General features: G+C 43.8%; 1 protein-coding gene across 3 annotated transcripts in view; it reads left to right on the top strand.

Annotated features, from left to right (window-relative positions):
* The window catches only part of ESRRG (estrogen related receptor gamma), a 1,050,432-nt gene that overhangs the window by 404,540 nt on the left and 631,474 nt on the right, over nucleotides 1-14,418 (top strand). For all 3 annotated transcript variants that reach the window (XM_068232897.1, XM_068232892.1, XM_068232893.1), the window contains exon 4: nucleotides 14,147-14,208. The gene's annotated coding sequence lies outside the window, so the exon portion shown is untranslated. The remainder of the gene's footprint in view (nucleotides 1-14,146; nucleotides 14,209-14,418) is intronic.

Below are 14,418 nucleotides of genomic sequence, written 5' to 3'. Positions count from 1 at the left end.
TACCTCCTCCATCTTGCCCGCGGCGATTGAAGACATCCGGCTCCTGTGGGCGGCTTCCTTTAGTGCCAGCTTCTAATGACGCGTAAGTGATGACGCGTCAGATCCACAAAACGCTAGAGGTTTTTGGAGCAGATTTCAGAGCGATTCTATGCATGTTTAGAGTAGTTTTCTAAACATGCCTAGCGGTTTTGGGAGCGTTTTTGTGTAGCAGATAACAAATATTGTTACAGTAAAAGCTGTTACTGAACAGCTTCTGTAACAAAAACGCCTGGCAAACCGCTCTGATGTAGCGTTTTTCAGAGAGGTTTGCGTTTTCCCGATTCTTTACATTGAGGCAGAAACGCTTCTGCAAACAGCAAACGTGCAGCAGGAGGCACGTTTGCGGTTTGCTACAAATTTCAAAACGCCAGTGTGCACCATCCCATTGAAATACATTAGCCAAGCGGTTTTACAGGCGGATGTGGCCGGCGGATCGCTCCTAAAACCGCTCGGTGTGCACTGGGCCTATGTGTAGTACGGATAATTCATAGAACATTAGTAGCAAAGAAAAGAGTCTCATATTTTTATTTTCCGTTATATAGCTTTATTTATAACATTGCATCATTCTTTAAAATTTGCAGTTTACAAACTACACTCTATTTTAAATGGTGAAACAGAGCAGAGCTAATAGCCTCTTGAACTTCCTGGCAGAAAAAACTAAAACAAACAAGAAACAATGAGAGACAGGTTGAGATAAGTGCTTATCTCAGCAGTACAGTAGCAACCCAAGTTGGGTCAGGGCTGGTTGGTTCACACTGGGGCGATTCTTCAGCGCTTTGCTTATTGCCAGCGATCAGCAGAGCACTGCTACAATGTATCCCTATGGATACATTCACACTGCAACGGTTGTGATTTCGATTGATCGCAAACACGCTGCATGCAGCGTTTCAGGGGTGATTGCTCTGTGATCCTTGTTCTATTGAACGGGAATCACAAGCGCAAATCACGCTGAATCGCAGCAAATCCCGAGACTTAAGCTGCCGAATCGCGGACGCAAACGCATTCGCGGTAAAGCTCCTATGTGAACCAGCCCCCAAAAAGCTCAGTGAAGCTCTTTTGCATAGATAATAACTGAAGTTTCTTAACTCTTCCTGTTCTGGAAACAATATGAGACATATATTTGCTACCAATATTCTATTGCTTAGCTGTACTACACATACAAATCATTACATCATATTCACTTCAGATGCCCTTTAATTGTTTGCTTTCAGCTACACTACCAAGGAATGAAATGGTACAGAAATGTTTTTATACTTAATCAAAATGATTACCGCTGATTACAGGTTGAACACAACTAGCGTAGTTTGCAGTAAGGAAGGTGCTTAATTACTACTCCTACTTTTTTGGGGGGAGGGGGGGGGCTGTTAGCTGTATGGGAATAATCCTTGAGGGCCCTTTCACACTGGCGTGGTGCGGCAAATTTCCACACTGCTACCGCAGCCCAATTAAAGTCTATGGGCAAGTTCATACACCCCATGCTGCGGCACATTGTGCCGGAAGTGCCTAATCTACCGGTAGCGCAGAACTACATTACCATGTGGGACTCGCGGCGATCTGTGCCGGACCGGAAGTCATGTTAATATATGGTGACACAGGTTTTTTAAAAAGTTGGCATTATGATGTCACGGCACACATGCATACTCAAAGCAGGAAGTGACCACAAGGGCGTGTCACTTCCTGCTTAGCTGGTGGCCAGACATAGTTACATAGTTACGTAGTTATTTGGGTTGAAAAAAGACATACGTCCATCGAGTTCAACCAGAGAACAAAGTACAACACCAGCCTGCTCCCTCACATATCCCTGTTGGTCCAGAGGAAGGCGAAAAACCCTTACAAGGCATGGTCCAATTAGCCCCAAAAGGGAAAAAAATCCTTCCTGACTCCAGATGGCGATCGGATAAAATCCCTGCATCAACATCATTAGGCATTACCTAGTAATTGTAGCCATCGATGTCTTTCAATGCAAGGAAAGCATCTAAGCCCCCTTTAAATGCAAGTATAGAATTTGCCGTAACTATTTCATATGGCAATGCATTCCACATGTTAATCACTCTTACTGTAAAGAACCCTTTCCTAAATAAATGGCTAAAACATTTTTCCTCCATGCGCAGATCATGTCCTCTAGTCCTTTGAGAAGGCCTAGGGACAAAAAGATCATCCACCATGCTTTTATATTGCCCTCTGATGTATTTCTACATGTTATTTAGATCCTCTCTAAGGCGTCTTTTCTCTAGACTAAATAAACCCAGTTTATCTAACCTTTCTTGGTAAGTGAACGTTCCGTCCCACGTATCAATTGTGTTGCTCGTCTCTGCACCTGCTCTAAAACTGCAATATCTCTCCTGTAATGTGGTGCCCAGAACTGAATTCCATATTCCAGATCTGACCTTACTAGAGAGTTAAACAGGGGCAATATTATGCTAGCATCTCAAATCTTTATTTCCCTTTTCATGCATCCCAAAATTTTGTTAGCTTTAGCTGCAGCGGCTTGGCATTGAGTGCGATTATTTAACTAGTGGTCGATGAGTACTCCTAAGTCCTTCTCCAAGTTTGATGTCCCCAACTGTATCCCATTTATTTTGTATGGTGCTAGACCAGGGGTCCCCAAAAGTTTTGGTACAAGGGCCGGGTCAACATACGTCAGACTGCTGGGGGGCCGGAGTATACAAAAAATTATGTAGAAGTCTTTGCGGGCCAGACAGTGAAGCATACCCAGGTGACAACCTGCAGTCCAATTAGACAGCACTGTCACCTGATGTGGAATTTGATTGGAAACCAGCGAATTACTGCTTTCTGGCTTCCATATGGATGTAGCTGACCGCATTGTACTTTAATACATTTTGTGCATGGGGGGCCGGTAAAAAAGGCTCAGGGGGGCCACATTCGGCCTGCGGGCCTTAGTTTGAGGACCACTGTGCTGTACAACCAAAATGCATGACTTTACATTTCTTCAACATTGAATTTCATCAATGTTGAAAAATGTAAAGTCATGCATTTTGGGAACACAGTGTAATAACACGGTGTTCCCTAAAGGCCTGTTTTTGGCGGTGCGGTGTGGCAGGTGCACCGCAACGCTACCGCCAGTTTGCAGCGTGAAACCGGCCTTATCCATGTCAGTGATTTTGGGTTTATTTATTCCTTTTTTTCAGACCTATTGCCGGGGATTGAGTAAATGCAGCTGTAAAAGTATTTTCTGTGAATAGACATGTCTACCCGCAAAGTGACAAAATGTGAATATTTTGAGGGGTGATGCTTTGATATACCTATACTATGTGTAACAGACTGTACAGTGTACTCTGTAATAAATACGAAGGAGGCACTCAATTGGCTTCGTATTTATTACATTGAACCGTGTGTGGAGTGGTGACCCACAGAGGGATTGTGCACCGGCAACATAGACCTGACTAGGCCTATTCCACAGGGACTCGCTGCAGTTTGCTTGTTGTGTACAGTGTACTCTGGCTGCTGTACCTGTGACCCCTGCTCTGACCTCAGCGATGTTGTGCTGTATTCTCAGCACAGCAGGCAGTGCTACACATTTAGGAACGGACAGGAGAGGGCACCAGCATTGTGTCCAGCTCCTTCTCTCTTGGATGCAAAACTGTTCTTTTGGAAATAGGAAGTAATTTTGGGAAACCACCTGTGCTGCAACCTGTCAGATGTTAACTTTCATTAGATTTACTGCAGCGGAATGACAGAGCCTTGTCCCTGACTGCGTTTTATGGGTTAAGAGGCAGCAGTAAAACCTGCCCAGATGAGACTTTCTCTGTATGTTTCACGGCTGCATCCAGATTGTTTTTGGAGCAAACCCCAAATCTTTTGTTCAGTAAATAATGTAACAATATAGAAGTTGCAGATCCCTTAAAGCTGCCGCTACCCTATTATTTATATGTCATAGATTCTTAAAGGGAACCCGGGGTGAGAGGGGTAAGGAGGCTGCCATATTTATTTCCTTTTAAAGTGGACCTGAACTCTTGTACAGGACAGAAGGAAAACAAGAGAAATCCACCCTGTATGTATTTAGAAAGTTTCGCTTGTCTAATTCCATATTTGTGTCTAATCACAAGGTGTAATTTGATCTCTCCCATGTGTCACCTGACTGCCATGGCAGATACGGCATACAAGCTCATGCGAAAGCACAGGATGTTAACAATATGTCTACTTCCATGAGAGCAGGAAGTAAAAACAGGTTTATTTTAGGATTTGTATCAGCCATAAGAAATAAATGTTTTCTATTAAAGGTTATTATGCTGTTGCGTATCTTTTAGAGCAGAGAGGAAGTTCTGAGTTCAGGTCCACTTTAAGCAATACCAGTTGCCTGGCTGTCCTGCTGATCCTCTGCCTCTAATACTTTTAGCCATAGACCCTGAGCAACAGTTGTGTAGCTAAGGAGCTGTGGGCCCCAATGCAAGTTTTACAATGGGGCCCCCCAAGCACTCTATACATAACAATTGATACGGCGCACCAAAACCTGCCAATGGCAAGTACAGTGTCAGAGGAGCAAGAAGGGGATGGGGAACAGTTTGTTAATGATCACCACTGTTCAAAGTATCTATAGAAGTGATTATTATGAGCACAGGACCAATAGAGAGCTAATACTGCAGTTAAGGGAGGGCCCTTCGGGGCCCCTCTGGCCCAAGGGCCCCCATGCGGTCGCAACCTCTGCAACTCCTATTGCTACGCCCCTGCTGAGCAATCACCCAGATCAGGTACTCTGACTGAGCTGACTGAGGTTTTACTTGATTAGCTATTTGCTTGTTCCAGGGTTTTGACACTAGTTATGCCACAAGATAAACAGAGCTGCCAAGGAGTTTACATTGTTTACAAGGAAATAAATATGGCAGCCTCCATATCCCTCTCACACTGGGTTCCTTTTGAAGGGGTTCTGTGGAATGTTGTAAAAACAAAAAAAATAACACTTACCGTACCTGGGGCTTCTATCGGCCCCCTCCAGCTGTCATGTCTTGCGCCTTCCTCCTACAATCCTCCGTTCCCCACTGACGGTCTAATTATTCGCCTAACTAGACAAATACTGCTCGCTCCCGCTTACTACGCAGTCGCAGTACGTGAAAACCAACCTTGTACTGCGCCTGCTCAGTAAGTTCCCAGAAACGCGAGGGGGAGCGAACACCCGCTGTGGTATTAGATGATTAATTAGATCGGGACCGGCGCTGAGGAACGGAGCACCGGAGGAGGACGGTGCGGGACATGACAGCTGCAGGGGGCCGATAGAAGCCACAGGTAAGTTTCATTTTTTTTGTTTTTAAAAGCCTCCACAGAACCCCTTTAAAGGCTACCATAAAAATTGAACATTCCACTGATCATGAAAAAAGTAAAAAAAAATTGGCAATGCAGTAAAGCTGTTCTTTTTCCCCACTTCTACAACCACCACCACCCCACAATAGTAAATTCAGAATAAATCAAATGGGTTAAAACTTTCCTCGATTCGCCTGCTGATGGTGCTGTTTTAATACTGTGCTGTATGTAGTACCGGAGGCTACCTGCATGTGTCTGCCCATAGCACCCTCCCCCACCCCCTTTCCTGACAACTAACCTACTCCCCCCCCCCCCCCCCTTTTCCTAACCCCATCATTTTCAAAATGATACATTTCAAAACAATACTTTTCAAAAATGAAGAATTCATGAATACAAAAGACAAAAAAATTCAAAAACTAAAACTTTCTGATTTTCAAAAATGAAAAATTTTGGTTGGATAGGTCCACCACTAATTTTCGGGCACCCAAATTTCTGCTTAGTTCGCCCAATTGCCGATGTTTGTATTAGCGCCTAATGGGACGCCCAAGTCGTCCACTGGCCTGCAGGCGCCCATATTTCCTGCTTCCCTTTGGAGGTGTCATTGAAAGAACTAACTGAGGCTAGAACTCTGAAGCAAGTAAAAGCAGCGCCGAGATTTCTGCGCACCATGCGCCACCATAGGCCGTAATAGGAATTACGACTAAAGCGGCCATCAGATGGTCAAGACGGTGCCCAAATCACTATAAAAACAGCGTAATTCAGCCGCCAGCAATAGCCTGGAAGCCGAATTACATCTTTCCCCCTGAGTCCTTGGAGCAGGGAGAGCTACTTTTCAGCTTTACCATGTGCCCAAATTTCCCAGCGGCTTAATTATAGCTCAAAACTGGAAGTGGATGGCTGCCGGCACTCCGGGGTTCTCAGCCGTATCACTGGAAGTGAGGGTCGACAGATTTACAAAACGCCACCTTGACAATATTACAGACACTGCGTGCTCATGATAAATTAGCGGAATTTAGTTTTAAAGAGAATCTGTATTGTTAAAATCGCACAAAAGTAAACATACCAGTGCGTTAGGGGACATCTCCTATTACCCTCTGACACAATTTCGCCGCTCCTCGCCGCATTAAAAGTGGTTAAAAACAGTCTTAAAAAGTTTGTTTATAAACGAACAAAATGGCCACCAAAACAGGAAGTAGGTTGATGTACAGTATGTCCACACATAGAAAATACATCCATACACAATCAGGCTGTATACACCCTTCCTTTTGAATCTCAAGAGATCATTTGTGTGTTTCTTTCCCCCTGTTCTCATGCATTGAAGTGTCAGGCTGTTTCTTCCTGCAAACAGCTTTGCCCTTGTCTGTAATTCCTTAGTATGTGAAAGCCCAGCCAGCTCAGAGGACGATTTATCCAGCTTGTAAAAGATAAGAGAGAAGAGAGAAGCTGCTCTAATCTAAATAATACACAGGCAGTGTGCATAGAGGGGCCTGGAAGGGGGAGTTCATAGCAGAACCACAACACTGAAGAACTTGGCAGCCTTCCAGACACAGGCTGACAAGTCTGACAGGGGAAAGATACATTGATTTATTACAGAGACAGTGATAGCAGAAAGTGCTGCAGTTAGCCAGAACACATTAGAATAGCTTTTTGAACTTGTAGGATGATAAAAAACAGGATGCAATTTTTGTTACGGAGTCTCTTTAAGGATCAGCATCAAAAAGAAAAAAGACTGTTGAAACAGGCACTGCAGTTAATTCTGTTTTAATAGTGTTTTCAGTGTGAATAAAATCACCACTTGTATGAAAAATGATTGCATTCAAAGAGGTAGGTACAAAAGATCAAGTGCAAACATCTTGTGCATTCAATAAACTGCATGAAGAGGATGTCCTACCATTTCAGAGGGTGGCGGTGGTGGGTGCAGGGCAACAACAGTAGCCTAATGGCCGTTTCGCATGGCGGTGCTTCTTCCGAGGCTGATCCACACCAATGTGGGTCAGCGTGGATCAGCGGTTTATTGAATGCACAAGATGTTTGCACATGATTTTTTTGTACCTACCTCTTTGAATGCAAGAATTTTTCATACAAGTGGTGATTTTATTCACACTAAAAACACTATTAAAACAGAATTAACTGCAGTGCCTGATTCAACAGTCTTTTTTCTTTTTGATGCTGAGGCTTAATTATAGCGGCACTCGCTATTCAGGACATGCTAGAAGCAATACAAGCTCATTTCCACCACGGTGAGCACTTTTTTGTTGTTGTGGTTCTGGGAGACATTTCATCACTAGCACAAGTGACTTCTTAATTTCTCCAACATATATTGTATACATTTGAAACATTCACTTGTGCGTTCCAGAATAAGGCTAATCACCGAAGAGCTATGAATAAAGATATCGCCTGTATATGAGAGAGTCTCATCCGTCATCACACAGCTGTCTGTAAATTGCCCTTCGACCCAATCCCAAATGCCAAGCGCCCTGGCAGCGTTCTCTATAAGCGGGACACACTGGAGAGCTGTTTTGACACATAGAAGTGATGCTGCAGATTCTCGGGTGCTGGAAGAACTGTCACTCCCAATCACAGGCCTCTGCCTATAGGGGCCACACAGGCAGCACCTGTTACGGTGAAATAAGTAGCTGTCGCTGCGCTGCACCCTGGAGCATTCTGATTGGTCGCGCTTTCTGATTTACAGCTCATGAATGGAAAATATTTGCGGGTAAAAGTCAGGCGTTTAAGTGGCCAAACTGCGATCTTTGATAAATACGTCACCCCTGAAACCTCTTAAACCTCGGTGTCTGTACACCATTAGAAATAGAATATGTACAGGGCGAGGAGGGGCCCGTGCCTGTGCTGGCAATACTTGGAAAATGTTATTTTGCCAGAAATAGCGAAAGTAGGTATGTGACAACAGCAGGATTGCATATGTCCCAGCTGTCTTTTTTTTTTTTTTTTTAGAGGGATAGTCCTTATTTTGGAATAAAATCCCTCTGCTCCTTTTTGTTGCTCAGATGTCGGTCTTTCAGACCTTAAAGGACCACTGTCGCAAAAACCTTAAAATGTAAAATATTTGTAAACATAAGGGGCCTGATTCACAAAGCGGTGCTAACAGCACGCTGGTGAAAAGCCCTTTATCACGCCTAAACTCAGTTTAGGCATGATAAGTTTAGGTGTGATAAGTTTAGGTGTGATAAGTTTAGGCATGATAAGTTTAGGTGTGATAAGTTTAGGCATGATAAGTTTAGGTGTGATAAGTTTAGGCATGATAAGTTTAGGTGTGATAAGTTTAGGTGTGATAAGTTTAGGCATGATAAGTTTAGGTGTGATAAGTTTAGGCATGATAAGTTTAGGTGTGATAAGTTTAGGTGTGATAAGTTTAGGCATGATAAGTTTAGGTGTGATAAGTTTAGGCGTGATAAGTTTAAGCACCAACTGCGTTAGCACCGCAGTGCACAGCTGATCAAAAGTTTTGCGCTAGCAAAGTCTGGTGCACTTCACATAGAGTTTAATGGCGCAGCTTTGCGTGCGGGACTTTGCACGCTATCTACACTTATCTAAACTTAGCATGCCTAAACTTATCACACCTAAACTTATCACACCTAAACTTATCACACCTAAACTTATCACGCCTAAACTGGCTTTTCACCAGTGTGGTGCAAAGGTTATCATGCCTAAAGTCTTTTAGGCGTGATAACTGAGTTATCACCGCTTTGTGAATCAGGCCCAAGAAGTATGTTTCTTCCAGAGTAAAATGAGCCACAAATTACTTTTCTCCTATGTTGCTGTTGCTTACAGTAAGTAGTAGAAATCTGACAGACCTGACAGGTTTTGGACTATCCCATCTCCTCATGGGAGTTTCTCAGGGTTTTCTTTATTTTTAAAAGCACTTAGTGAATGGAAGTTGCTCCGTCCAACTGCCAAAAATGGTGTACAGTGAGCAGGGAGACTAGTCAGTATTTTTATATAAATCTATTTCAGGGAGTGTCTTTAGAAACAATAAAGGCCATGCTGAGTATCCCTTATAGAGAGATGGACTAGCCCAAAACCTGTTGGTAATGTCAGATTTCTACTACTTACTGTAAGTGACAGCAACATAGGAGACAAGTAATGTATGGCTCATTTTATTCCGGAAGAAAAAAATGTTTTATTGATATGTGTTTACATATATTTTAAATTTTAAGCACTTCAACCTGCAGGTTATTTTCACCTTAAGGATGGAAACAATTTTCCCCTGTCAGCACTCCTCCCACTCATTCGCCAATAACTTTATTACTACTTTTCACACCTACATTATCTATAACTTGTTATTTTTCACTATAGATTAGGCTTTTTGGAAGTGATACTTGTTTTCAGAAATTACTTTGTTTTCTATGCATTTTATAAGGAAGACAGAAAATGAAAAAAATATGCAATTTCTCTAATTCATCCCCTATAGTTTTAAAATAAACAATGCTACTATCGATTTCAGCAAGGCTTGGTGTACAGAGGCGCCAGAGTAGAATAAAAATGTTTAAAAGCCGTCTAAAAGAGGGGGATGTTCAGGTGGACTTACCTCCCTCGAAAATATAGAACTCAATTGAGTCACAATATATCAATCCAAAAAATGTTTTATTTAACTCCACTTAGTGCAACGCGTTTCGCAGGTGTGGTCTTCCATCAGGCAAACAGGAGTATAACTCAATGGGTCTGTGATGCTACTATCGATATAAAACCCACACATTTTATTTGCCCAGTTGTCATAACAACAACAACATTTAAATTCCGTTCCTAGTACAATGTATGGCTACAAATTATTATTTTGAAATAAAGGTATTTTTTCTGTTCGTACTCTATCAATGATTAAAAGACACTTATGTGCTAAAATAACAGTAATATACCCTCCTTATGTGCACATTAAAAACAAAAAAAAAAGAAGGTCAGACCGAAAGGTAACCATTTATGTATTTTTTTAAACTGTCACTTTTTTATGATAGGTTTCTGTTTGGTAGCTATAGGGGATGGTTAATCATGTTGTATTAAATATTACATTTATTTTAATTGGTTTCCTTTAATTTTACTTTTTGACCACTAGGTGGCACTATACACTATCCTTGTAGTTACCAGGAAGTGCTTTATGAATCCCTGTTCCCCGCCACCAATCAATCCCCTGTAAATGCCACCGGGAATGAGCAGAGGGAGCGCGCGCATGCACGCGCACCCGCCACAACAACACTAGTCCCAGTGCAGCTCCTATCTGGATGAATAAGAGGTTAAAGTACAACTATCATGAAACATTGTACAATACATGCAAAAATGTGCATTTCCCCCAGACTGAAATATACTATAAAGTACTTTTTTCCTATGTTGCTGTTGCTTATAGTAGGTATTGCTAATCTGACAGGTTTTGGATTAGTCCATCTCTTCATGGGGGAGTCTCAATTATTTATTTATTTTTACAAAAGCACTTACTAAACTGCATTGAACTTTGAGTGCCACCTCACCTGCATTCTCTCACTGGGACTTACTAAACTGCATTTGCTAAGTCCAACTTAAAATGTAGTGTGCAAATGAGCAGGGAGGCTGGCTAACAACTTTGTATAGATCTTTTCCAGGGAAGGCTTTAGTAAAGATAAAAGTAGTACTGAGAATCCCTCATGAGGACATGGACTAGTCCAAAACCTGTGCAACTCTACGCAACTCAATTAAAGAGAATCTGTATTTAAAAAAATATGCTCCTGGGGGGTACTTACCGCGGGAAGGGGAAGCCTCAGGATCCTATCGAGGCTTCCCCCTGTCGTCCTCCTGTCTCACGGTGGTCTCGCTGCGGGTCCAGGAACGGCGAGCATGTATTTACCTTTCCGGCTTCAGCGCAGGTGCAGTTGCCGCTCTTGTCTCGGAAATAGATGGAAGTAGACGATTCCAATCGGTCCGCTCTACTGTAAGACGCCTGCGTAGTAGAACGGACCCAACTGGAATCGGCTATTTTCGCCTATTTCTGTGCTGAGAGCCACAACAGCGCCCCCCGCTGGAGCCAGGGAGGGTAAATATAGCAAGCCTTGTCAGGCTTGTTGAGCCTGGATTGCCGGAGATTTCAGGGAGCCAGCGCTGGACTGCCTGCAGCTACAGGGGAGGGGGAAGCCTCATTGGGACCCTGAGGCTACCCCCTCCCGAGGTGAGTACCTCTTTAAGTGTAATTAGGGCCTAAAAGGAAATAAATATGGCAGCCTCCATATCCCTCTCACTTCAGCTGTCCTTTAACCACTTATGGTTCCTCAAACTAGCTACTCTACAGGTTCGTGGACGTCAGACTCACTTCCAGCATTAAAAGCCGCGATCGTGCACGTGCTCGCTAGTGCACTCTTTCAATTGTGAAAGATTAGAAATACTATCGGTTAACTTTTTTTTTTCAATTGAGATAGGAAATGTGTGGGTGCTGCTAAGTACTGGCTAAGTGCTGCTAAGTACTGGCGTATACACTTGAATTCTTATCTCTTTGTTTACAGTTATGTAATTCCTTTCACACTTTTCTGACAATTCTGAGGGCAGACTGAGCCATGAGGGGGGGATGGGGGGGGGGATTCCCTAACACTTCATCTGTTAACCCTGTGTGTGTATGTGAGAGAAAGCTCGGCCTGTTTCTGAATGAGCTGTCTGCAGAGAGCAGAGGAAGTGTATCTTATGTGCAACATAAACATTTGTAATTGTGTGTGTGAAACATGACACCTGACAGGCTATTAACCTCCTTGGCGGTTATCCCGAGCTAGGGTCGGGGTGGAAAACTGCAGCTAAGCGCAGTAATCCCGACCTCTGCTCCGGGTAGCCGCCAGAGGCTGTCTGCAGAGCAATGCACGCAGCTGGAGCGTTTCGACATACCTCGCGGGGATCCCGACGTCGGCCGACATTCTTCTACCTCTCCTCCGGGGCTCTGCTTCCTGCTGGCGAGATCGACGGCTGTCGTCATGACGGCATTTTCACTTTAGAGTTGCAGCGCCACCCGGAGGATGGAGGCCTAACTGTAGCGCTGGAGCCAGGGAGGTGAGTGATTTTAGAACATGCTGCACATCTCCCTGGCAGAATGATTTTCTCCAGGTTTTAGGGTCTGAAAGGGTGCAAAAAAATTGCACCACCTTTAGACCCTAAAATCTGGAAAGAATCATAACGCCAAGGGGGTTAATATAGCTTTGCTTTAATATTACACTGTTCTTAGCAGGTCAGACTGCAGAGATTCACCTATGCAAACGAGACATTCCAAACGTAGCTAAAATCTACACACAGTGAATTACAGCTTTTGCCTCTAATATTTAACGTGAAAAGTAGGAAAATGTTTACACAGCTACTTAGACATGATTTGTACATCGTCATTTTAGAACACTTGGTTTAATAGTGTTTCTTTAACCCCTCCCAGACTAATAAACCCTTTCTGTCACCTATACCTGGCCTCAAGATTCATGGACGTCTGTAATGGCTGCCGTCCATAGCGATCGGATGTGATCACTAGGGCGACCGCTTGGGAACTCAGCGCCATATAGATGCATCAAATTGTTGTTGCCTAGCAACCCATCTATACAGCGCTGGGGTCCCCCAAACTGAGGGCCCTAGCGATCGCATGCCATTGCTACAGACGCACAGGCTGGTGATAATGGTATGTTACAATCCCAGCTAGTGGTGAAATATGGCATGTATGGTATCGGTTTAACTGGGACAAGCCAAGTAATGTATTTTGAGATGTTTTACAACTATAGCACTTGTCATGTAAACATTAGGAAGGAGGGAAACATGAAAAAGTGCGTAATTTTTGGATTTATGCCTGATTTTCCTTGATAAAGTGCCTGTGAAAGCCTAGAATGTCCTGAGAAAAACAATAATAGCAGTAACAACAATAATAATAATAAGTTATTGCGGTATCAGTAGTGACACGGCTGAATTGCCAAAATTGTCAGGAACCTTAAAGGAAACATCTAAGATAAAAAACAAAAATAAGATCTACTTACCAGGGGCTTCCTCCAGCCCCTGGGAGCCGACATATCCCTCGCCGCAGCTCCAGTGTCCTGGGGTCCCCATTCGGTGCAGATGCCGACCTCGCCAGGCTCGGGGTCAGGCTCGGGGTCAGGCTCCAGGCCACGTGAGCACGAGTGGTGCAGCTGCGCGCTAGTGCAGGCACAGAATAGGCTGACCTGGTGAATTCGGCATCTGCAATGGAAGGGTCTCCGGGACACCAGAGCTGCGGTGAGGGACATATCAGCTGCCAGGGGCTGGAGGAAGCCCCGGGTAAGTAGATCTTGTTTTTTTTTTCCATCTGACCTGTATTTTAGGGGGTAAAAACGCCGGCATCTGAAGTGGTTAATTATGAAAAACGTCCAAGATTCCATTGTTGTATGAGAAAGGAAAGTGTGACTATCTAGTGATGATATCCACTGCCAGAGACATTTTTTTATTAAGAGCGTTGGACTTGAAAGCATTGCGACTACAAAGCCTCCTCTCTGCACTTTTCTGGCCTTTTTGTAGGATTTTAGTCTGTGTTTTTTCCATCCATCTGTCCTAGCCCAGAGGCATATGCCAGAGGGCCTCTCACCTCCCTTAGGCAGTCTGCTACTCTGGTGCTCTCAGGCTAAAGCATATGATTGCCAGAGCTGAGATGCTAATTCAAAGCGCTGCACATCCAAAGCTGTCACAAGCGGAGCGAGTTCAGTAGCGGTGCTGGAATGGGCCTCCTGTTTACCAGAGCGCGACACGGAAATAAAGGCTTAGGAAGGCTGGGACCCTAGCGGGGGGTCCCCTCATTAATGACTCTGATATCTGTAAATAGATTTCTATAAAAGCTAAAATCTCTTCCAGGTAAATTCATTTATGTTACTTTCTGTTTTTTGCGTTTTAGGGCTTGGCAGACCGAAGTCGCTGATGAATGCTACTGCCTTCTAAAAGGAAAAAACACGAAAGGTAAATACATGTGACCACTCCCCCCTTGCCTAAGGGCGATGGCCCACTAATTTAGCTGCGTTTTGTTATTGCCATTGCCGACGCGACGATCACTGGCGCGTTTTGTTATTGCCGTTGCCGACAATCACTGGCGCATTTTGTTATTGCCATTGCCGACGATCACTGGCGCGTTTTGTTATTGTCATTGCCGACGATCACTGGCGCGTTTTG

The sequence above is a fragment of the Hyperolius riggenbachi genome, chromosome 4 (assembly GCF_040937935.1).
Source record: "Hyperolius riggenbachi isolate aHypRig1 chromosome 4, aHypRig1.pri, whole genome shotgun sequence".
Taxonomy (NCBI): domain Eukaryota; kingdom Metazoa; phylum Chordata; class Amphibia; order Anura; family Hyperoliidae; genus Hyperolius; species Hyperolius riggenbachi.
Note: the sequence above shows the minus strand (reverse complement) of the source record. Positions and strands in the feature narration are given on the sequence as shown.